Genomic DNA, 9,849 nt, shown 5'->3' with positions numbered 1-9,849 from the left:
TTCTAACCCAGTGGAAGACAAGCTGTTCTTCAGGACCAAAAGAAGTAGCATTGCAGAAGCAAGATACCTCTTTTTCTGCACCTGCCTGGGTTATCTCCTACCTACATTTTTCAGATCTGCTTATTTTCCTTCTATTTCTGTGCATCATTCTCCTCTTTAGACTCAGATCCCAGCCTGAACAGAGGTCTCTCATCAAAGACACTAGGCAGCCTTTTTACGAAAGAGAAACAATCAGTTTGCTTCTAACTCTTTTTTCAATCATGAGGTCTCTCCCTAACAAAATACCAGAGCCTAGGCAAGTGAGCAACATTCATTACTGTAATACCTGCCAGTACTACTTCCAGTGATTTTAATTCTTAAAAGGTAACCACAGGTGGGGTGTTGCTGGGCAGCACTGTTTAAGCACGACAGATCAGATGTTGTTCTGATTTATAACTTCTGACAGCTCAAATGAATGCGGGAGCTGGCAGCTTTGCACCTCTGAAGGGCAAGATGCCCAGATATAACGTGTTGGCAAGCATGCCTGCCTTTCCACCCACCCCCTGTGCGAGCGTGCCTTCCCAGTGCCGCAGCACCACAAAGCTGGTGCAAAGCAGCTTTTAGAAAGACGAAGCACCTCCAGGTGGTTAAGGGCACGGAGCTGACGCAAATGTCTGTGGTGGGCATAACCACGGTCCGGCAGGGTTAAAAGCGAGGCTATCCAAATTCATCCAAGACCTGCAAATCTCGAAACACGTAAATCCTACATGCGTCAGATAAAGAAGCCAGAAAGAAAGGTGCCCCCTAATGAGTTTTTTTTGCGCTTGGGTGAGCGAAAGGGCTGCTTCAGGAGGCTAATAACTGAAAACCTTGCAGGCTTTTGTCCGGAGAAATGGCAGGCACTTTCCATCCCTTTGAAAAAAAGAAGGCCTTTCGGAGTCTTCACGAGAGATGTGGATTTTAAGGGCGACCTTAGGTCATACAGAACTAATCAAGCGAAAACAATAAGAAAATTAGACTGACAGTCAGCAAGTATCTGAGGACTTTATCAAAAAGAATTAGGAATGGACAAATTCACTGGGACCAAAGGATCAGATCTGCAAGGTGGCATTGTGTGGTGGGATTAAATTATTTATTCATTGTTAATTTATTTATTTATGTATGTGCAAATGACCTAGCTGCTGCAGGTGCTGAGGAGTTTCTGAAAAGGCCCAGTTTTAGAGCCAAGGCTAGAATATTGGTCCATTTAACTCATTCTTTTCCTTAAGGCGATCAAACAGTGACTTTTATCTAGGAGATAGAGGAGGAAAACCATATGTGTACTGGGAATGATGCGGGGTCTGAGCAGCACTAAGTACCCAAGTATTCCAGTCTCATTCAAGAATGCTGTGCAGTTTAATGTCCAGCAAATTAGCAAATGAATGCTTATGTCAATATGTGAAAAATCCCTAGTTGGTTTAAACAGATAAAAAGCCTCTTGGGAAATGGAAGAAAATGCAGGCTTTCTCTCCTTGTCTTTTTTAAAGAAAGAAAGAGAAACAGTACTTATTACATTTTCCCCAAAATTACAAAAAGTTGCAGAAAACACCAACAACCTACATGGATGCTGGCTGGATCTTACACGTACACGAAATTTTTCCAATGCTGCTACTGGAAAAATACAAGAATCTTTTGCACTCTTTGAATCACATATTTACTATTCAGAAGGAAACAGTTAAAATCTGGGACAGTTACAGAGCCTGTAAGATGCCACCCTGCTTCTCCTCTCTTAAAGGTACAGGACATCAAAAGCCCTGGAGAGGGTCTGTCTTTACATTTTTCCCTGATTTATAAATTCTGCCTTGAAGATAAAATCCACAAACACCTCTCATTTCTTTCTTCTCTACATTTAACCATTTATAGGAAAGGGTAAATTGTCATTTCATGTTTCCCTTGACCCAGCAGAGCAAAGCCACAGTGGGGACTCTGTGTATGACATGACCCTGGGGAAAAAAGGAACACGAGATCTCAGCACGGGGGTTGGAGGCAAGAAGTCACACATATCGAAAATGACAGCGTCACATCAGTTAATGCCATGTGATAAGGGAGTCCTGCTGGGGTGTCATAGGTTAGCAAGCATAGTCCCGGAAGGGACGTCCTTGCTAAGGGGTGCTTACAGTTTCCTCTGGGAACTGAAAGAACCTATCAGCTGGCCAGTTTGAATATGGACAATTCTCTAAGCCACTTAAAGTTGTGACCGCCTCTGTGATCCACATTTAAGAATAGGCAAACTCCCCCTCCAAGCTCTCTCTCGTTTCCGGCGCTGGGACAGGTGGCTGCAGGGCCCGAGCAGGGCCCAGCGGGCCCGGCCAGGCCCTGCTTGGGCCAGGCCGGGCCGGGCCACGGCCATCCTGGAGCCATGGACCTGTTCCAGCCGTGGAACCCCCCCCACTGCCTTGCCGTGGGCAGCCGGAGCGGCTCGGCTCTCCCCCCTCTCCACTTCGATAAGAAACATTCAACATTCCAGCTGCAAAGCTGCAAGGCCGAGGTGAGATTAACCCTTTTTATTGCTGTGAAGAGCTGAAAACCTGAGGAAAGAGAGAGAGGAGATGCTTAAAGCTGAAATTCTGTTGTGAAGCTATGATATATCAGAGTATCCTGTTGTAATTTCATGAAGATATGGGGGGTGGAGTGTTCAACTCGTGAGCAAAAGCACCTGCGCTGAGATAGGCAGATGCTGACGCAGCTGTAATTTCATGAGAAGTTTGGACAGGGAGAGATGGACCAGATGAGGACTTTTGCTCCAAATGGGAAAGGAGAAAACCTCAGTCCGTAGAGATGAACCAGATGAGGACTTTTGCTCCAAATGGGAAAGGAGAAAACCTCATTTCCTAGAGATGCTCCCAGAGATAGTCCTAACGATGAAGATGATGAAGACCCTTTGCTCCCAGGGAAGGAGAAGGGCCTCTGTTTTTGTTTCTGAACGGCTCAACCTTAAAATTGTACCCCAAAAAACTTCAAGAGTGGACCCTCGAAAGCAGTTGCGGGAAAAGCTGCAAGTCGGGGGAAAGGACTCACACGCAGGCAGAGAGACTCCTCTTCCTAAATGGACTGAACAATATTTGGAAGTGGGCGGCTGTCTCGTTGTGATAATGTTTTCATAGCATGAGCAAGAAGAGACTTCTCTTTCTAAATGGACTGAACAAGGTTATTATGGAAGTGGTAAACAGACTGAACATCTTAAGGGTTGTCTTTTTACATTGTCAGTGGGAGAAGGGAGGAAGGTGGGGGGAGGAGGAGAGTTCTGAAGGTGGTATAATTTTTTTTCTTCTTTTAGGTCTGTTAATAAACTTCTTTATATTCTTTCAAGTTTGGTGCCTGTTTTGCATTTCTCCTAATTCTTATCTCACAGCAGATAAACAGTAATGAGTATTTTGGACCAAACCACTACATGGGGTTTATGTCCTTCTGCAGAGATACACTTGTAGGTTGGCTGGTAAGGAAGATTTTTTTACTAACTCCAGAAAGGGGTTGTAGATATTTGGTCAGGAAAGATCATAATGGATTATCTTTCTTCAAGACAAGCATCAGCCATGCTGGCAATCATAAAACTGCCCCATGAGACAGGCAATCTTGGAATCAGACAGGCAAGGTTTCTGCACTTCTGCTTTGCACACAGTATTTCCCTCTTCTTGGCCATATTTAGGCCCTCTTCTCAAAACCAGTCTTCATCATGTCATATTGCGGGAAGGGCTACTAAAGAGAAAAATAGAGGGCATTTTAAAGAAGAAGTGTCTTTAATATTACTAAATTTAACACATTAACTCAGATTAGAAGTTCAATGAGCCAATTTTTCAAGCCGTGCAAAATAGAAACAACACAGGCCATGTAGAAAGTCTGCTTCCTCCGTAGAGTGATAAAGTCCTTCTGTCTCCCTTGAACGTAATGTGTGAGTATGAATTCAGTGATGACGAATGCCAGCATGTCACTAATACACTACCACTTGCCTTCTGGAGCCCACTGAGAGCTGTGACACACAGTAAGCAGGGTGCCTGCTGACCTATGTCCTTAGTCTATCAGCTGTCAGGGTGCCTTTTAAAATGGCAAGAGCCAAAAGCAGGGTTAAATAGCACTGAGAGTTCAGCAGTGTCAGGAATAAGCAGCACAGGCCAGGTCTCTTCTTGGTCATTATTTCAAATGGATTGAGTCCCAGCTTATAAGATAAATACTTACTAGCAGTATGCAAGGGCATGATCTAGTGTTATGACTGAATTTCTTGTCCCCAAGACTATCCAATTCACCTCTGTGTTGTCTCTGACTTCAGCTATATTGACAATGTTTCACAGCTTTATCTCATGGGCAAACTTCATCGCTACCTCCCTACTTTTGGTGTCACAGTCATTAGATAAAATATTAGTATTTCCATTAGTATTATTAATATTGGAAGTAGAATACTTTCAGTATTATGTTCTAATTTTTCCACCTTTGGTGTGGTGTTCACTTTCCAAATTGTGTGGAATAAAAATTCCTTTTTTGCTGCTAGTAAGATGTTTTGCTTAATGTCTTACTGATGTTTTACACAAGAGAGTCAAACTGGCCATGAGTCCTTCTTCTGTTGGAGAAACAAGCTGGCTACCTACATAAATGGAAAGAGCTGCCTCAAGCCAGAATGGAAATACGACCTTCTGCAGGCCGGGCTCATGCAGGACCAAAGGGAGGACAAAGGAAAAGGTGACTTAAAGTGTCCCAGCACTCACCAGTACAGTTTGCTCAGGTTTGCCCAGGAGACCTTCCCCTTTGCTCTATTCATGTGCTATTGCCACCATACAGTAATGTTTTCTGGTAGCTGGTAGGCCAGACTGCCTCATGGAGCAGCAGTACAGTAGATGACAAAGACACTAGGTTGATAGGGTTAATAAATGAAATATGACCAAACTAAAGCAGGGAGACCTTGCTGCTTCTGGAGCTCTGCACAGTGAAATGGGCAAGGAGTTGAATTCACACAACCCCAAAAGAAGATTCTTCCAGGAACCACAGGACTCTGAAGCTTAGCCTTGAACAGGATCCCATCAACTAGTGTCACTGTTGTCATTAACTACCAAGTTGTACTGGATGTGGTTGCAAATTACAGGATATAAAATTATCAGAGGTTTTCATAGCCTTTCATGTAGAGTACAAGACTGAACGGAAAGTATAGATCTCATACTGCTTACTATTATTAAATTTTGGCTTCTCTAACATCTTGTGTTTGTTTCAGTGTCCTGTTGTTAAAAGAACTCTTCCCCTGCTAAGCTCGGAGTTAGTATGGCTGTGCTCTAATACCATCTTTTCATAGTCCTGAAGGATATGTGCAGGCCCAGTTTCTGCTCCTGTTTTCATGTATGTAAATCAGAGACCTGAGCAACTATTGCTTTTGTATTTAAGATGTATCAACTACTATCTTATTATTGTTGTTATTGTTATTGTTATCGTTATTATTCTGCCATTGGTTTAAGATGTCGACCCACAGAGCCATTCTGCCTAGATCTTCTCGGCACCATCCCAGTTCAGGCAGCCAAGGTGTTGAAATCCCTTGCATCTTCACAACACTGAAGGTAAAGGATGGTACCAAAGATATTCCCAGCTGGATTTTACACTAGCCCTCAAGGAAGAATCACTTCTAAGTGAGACAAACAAGAATATTATGTTGCCTTTCCAATGAAAATTTTGTCTCCTTGAAAAAAAGCTTTTCCAAACAGATCCACAGATTTTACTGAAAAAACAAAGATTTCTTCTTAATAAGAAGCAGACAAAGTCCATTTAAACATATGATAACTACTGTTTTAGCATTTTTCAGCATAAAGACTAAAGGTAAAGAGGGAAAAATGCACAAGATCATAAAAAGATGTGCAAAAGTAGAACAGATCAGAGCTGAACAGATAGTTTGCATTAATAAATACATCAGTAAGTGACCCAAAGAACCCTCTTTAGAGAATAGGAACTCTGACTTGGCTGATCAGACATTCAGCAACACAATGACTAAGGTGGCAAGTGCAATGTAAATCTGCCCTTTGGGATCTGGTCTGTGATGACGGCTGCTACCACACAAGTGTTTTCAAGATCCCTTTATATTTTCCCTACCACTCAAAATGTGCAAGTTCTGAAACTGAAACACTGCATTAGTGCCCGGCATCAAAAGTCAGGGGGTCCAAGACCCTAGGAGCATTCTGAACTAGCAACATATCCATTACTTCAAACTCTGCTTAGTCATAAAAAAATACAGACTGAACTTCTTTCAAATATTATAATATTAAACAAATATGTTTGTGGGAGGAAGGATGAACTTTTAATATACTTACTGTGTGGCTGGTCACAACTGCTGTTGCTCTTTTATATAGTCTTCTGAACAGAGTCTGAGATAATAGATACAATACAGACAGGGGGAAGCCCAGACACCCAGCAGCTCAGCCCTATTCAGGTGTTTTCAGGAAATGAACAGCTGTTTGGCTGGCACAGATACATATTGCAGCCTTCCTCTCAACGGAAATGGTCTGGCAAAATTTCCTTTGGTTTAATTTAAAGAGAAGACAATGGAGGAAAAGAAGTCACAGAAGCAAATTATCTTGCTGGATACCATCAGAACAGAGCCCCTTAAAAAGTCTACAGAAGTAGTATTATTCTAGAGAAACTCTGCCCCTTCCAGAGACAACATATATATTGTTTCTCATACTTTGATCTGGAAAAAGCATATGAAAATACAATTTATATACAATCAAATATATTACTGTTGTTTGGAAGAAATGACATTTTCACATTTCATGTGGATTAAAAGCTATCAGGGGAAAAAAAACACAAAAAAATTTGCAGATCATTTTTTTCACATCATACAGGAGGCTACTAAGTGGAAGGAAACAGCTTCACAAGGTCTCTCTGACTGCTAAGATGCTGATGCAAACATCCAAGAGTTAATTAAAAGTCAAATGTAAACACACAGCAAGGTGCTTTGTCTAATTCAGAAAGCTGGACTAAATGATTCAAGAGTTTCTCCTAGAAGTGTTATCTTCCAATCTTTTTTTCATAAGACATCCCATCTAGATGATCTAGGAAAAAAAAGGAAAAGAAAATAGCAGGTACGACATCACATATCCCTGGGATGGAGAACAGTCCTTTCTCCTTTTTTACAGAAACACAGGAAGTTACAGTGATAATTCAAAGTCACATTAAAAAAGCAGCATGAAATTATGAACTAAAAGTGAAAAAATATTTTATAGACCTTAGCTCCTCTTGGTCTATTAGCAATTCATGTGCAAGCGTCTGACAATCAGAAATAGAAATTAACTAGTTTATTTCTGCGTACAAGGCACATTAAATTACAGTTTGCTGATGAAGTGCCCAATTATGATCACCTAATTGTTACCAGTCACAGAGAAATTGAAGCAATTCCTATAGATCAAATTTTAAACTGTATGAGTTGGTACAACCATCCCAAGGGAGTGACGTCCTTATGCATGAGATGTACATTGTGTACTCCTGGCCCAGGGTGATTCTAGTGGTCACACATCAACTGCTAATGCAGGTGAAATCAGTAGATCAGGCACCCAGGTGTGACTGTCCGCGCCTTAGGTACCAGGCCACCAATGGCAATGAGAGTGCTAGTAAGATGGCTGAGGGAAGTGACAGGCTTATCTTCCCATGCTAAGATTCCTTGGTTTGTGATTGCTTCAGCCTTTCAAACTGATCTACTCTGATTTATATGAGAATAAGATGAAGCAAATTATGAATAGAAGAATTATGAAAAAGGCCCATTCCAACATCCCATTTACAATATGACTGTTTTAAACCTTTGGGTAGACTCATCACAAAATTATTTGCTTTTGCCTGGACTAAAACTAGATCAGAACACTCTGAGATGTGCACAGGCCAGGTTCAGCTGGAACACAGCACTTCACATGCCTCTATATTTCACTGTCAGTAAAAAAGGGTAAGGACCGGGAAAGACACACTGGCAAGGGGAAAGATCTATTGTGTTTCTATTTTTGTAACAGGCTTGCTAGGCACGCACTGCTGACCGCTGCCTGCGCATCCACGTGCTCCTGTCTGATGGCTCAGGAATGCAAGTGGGATAGAACAGTTCAAGCAGGACATCAGCTCCAGTGGCTGTGCCAAGCAGCTCCAGCAGAGGCTGTGCTACAACAACTGTGCTATAGGCTATGAGGCTCCTTTAGTGCACTGATTTCCAGCTTAGCTTGCCTCATGTCATCTGGGCATGTAACATGCTTGAGGATGGAGGCTGGACCCTTCTGTCTGTCCCTTAGTCTCCCATTAAGACAGGATTTAAACCAGTTTTGGGTTTTAAAGATTTTACAGCAGCCCTAAGTCTGTTTCAAAGTTTCATCACCTAGAAAGTCTATCCCTCCTACTTTTCCATCTCCCAACTTTGCCAGGCCACACTCCAAAACAAGGCCCACTAGAGCCCAGTTCCCCCTGGGAAGTGAAGAGTTGCACCAGCACAAGCATTCTGCCCAACATTGATTTCTTTGCAGAGGAGGGACATCCAGATGCAAATTAGAGTAGGTGTTTGTTAATTCAAGGTCTACGCAACTGTATGAAGAAAACTATGGTGGGGAAGATTTGACACAAATAAATAGCAGCAAATCTAAGCTTAAAAAGTGTACTGAACAGGCAGCAACATGGACTCTGGTTTAAGGTTATCCTCAGACACGTGCTAGATGAGGTCTGAATGCTGGTCACGTCAACGTCATGAAATTCGCTAGGGGAAAGCCTGGTTGCCCCAAGGGTGGGATTTCTACCCATGCTTGGAGTTGTCTGAACGGGATCGAGTTTCAGCTGCTGTTTAAAGCACCCGAGGCTATCTCACAGAAAACACGGCCTTCTGCATCTGACGGCATCTTCAAACTTTTCCAGCACTCCCACAATAACCAACCAACAAAAACATGAACTAAAAACAAAAACATGAACCAAAACAAAATCCAAACAAACAATAACCCCACAAACTCCCACAGTAACACAGTAACTCCCACAGACATACAAAACCCCCCAAATCAAACGCCATATTCCCACCCAAAACGCGGGAGGAAAGCTGGAGTGTTTCTTTCTGACTTCACGAAGAGCTTATCACTGGGAGCAAAACGATTTCTTTCCTCCTCTCGCTCCTCAGTCCCCGAGGCCCAGAGAGGCGGGGTCCCGGGGGTGCGGAGGCCGGTGGTGGTCCTGGGGCTGCGGGGTCCCGGGACCCCGAGAGTGCCGGGGAGGGGGGGGGGTGTGGGTGGGTTGTCCCGGGGGGGAAGGGGCGCGGGATCCCGGTGTCCCGGGGGTTTCGGGGGCTCCGGGCGCGCAGCGAGCCGGTGTCCCGCAGGCCCGGGCCGGGCCGTGCCGGCGGAGCGGCGCCGCCGCGCCCCCTGCAGGCCGCGCAGGCCCAGGCGCGCGGGCGCTCCGGCCGCGGCGCTGCCGTCCTGAGGCGCCTGTGGCGGTCAGCGCGCCCCGCGCCGCCGCTGTGCCCCGGCTCGGAGAGCGGCAGGAAGGGAGGAACATTTTTGTCTGAAACGTTTCTGCTTCCGCCCTGCAAAACTGACGGACCGGGAGGGGCCTTTATCAGACCATCTGTACACCCCAGGCTTCAGCGTCTCTTCCCACTCCGAGTACCCAGGACGAGGTGACTGTATACCGCATCCTGTCACTGCCAAAAGGAATTAAAAATAAATGTTGGGAAACCTAATTCTGATCTAAAACTCATCACAAACTTTTGAAGGTCTAAGAAAGAAGCCAAGCCACAGATTTGAACTCTATTTCCTCGAGAAAGTGCTGCCGAAAGGCATCTTCCGTTTTTCTCCCTGTATTTCCACTTCATTTTACAGCTGCTGTGACTGAGGTCAAGTGATATGTCACTCTGTC

The 9,849-nt window shown here is 44.0% G+C and overlaps 1 long non-coding RNA gene across 1 annotated transcript; it reads right to left on the bottom strand.

Annotated features, from left to right (window-relative positions):
- Positions 1 to 5,648: 5,648 nt before the first annotated feature.
- On the bottom strand, positions 5,649 to 9,172 carry LOC125326443. The gene is made up of 3 exons (XR_007203814.1): positions 9,019 to 9,172; positions 6,297 to 7,037; positions 5,649 to 5,710 (listed from the first exon to the last, which is right to left on the bottom strand). It is a non-coding gene; the product is annotated as an uncharacterized LOC125326443 (long non-coding RNA).
- Positions 9,173 to 9,849: the final 677 nt, after the last annotated feature.

This window comes from Corvus hawaiiensis, chromosome 5, assembly GCF_020740725.1.
Source record: "Corvus hawaiiensis isolate bCorHaw1 chromosome 5, bCorHaw1.pri.cur, whole genome shotgun sequence".
Classification (NCBI taxonomy): domain Eukaryota; kingdom Metazoa; phylum Chordata; class Aves; order Passeriformes; family Corvidae; genus Corvus; species Corvus hawaiiensis.
Note: the sequence above shows the minus strand (reverse complement) of the source record. Positions and strands in the feature narration are given on the sequence as shown.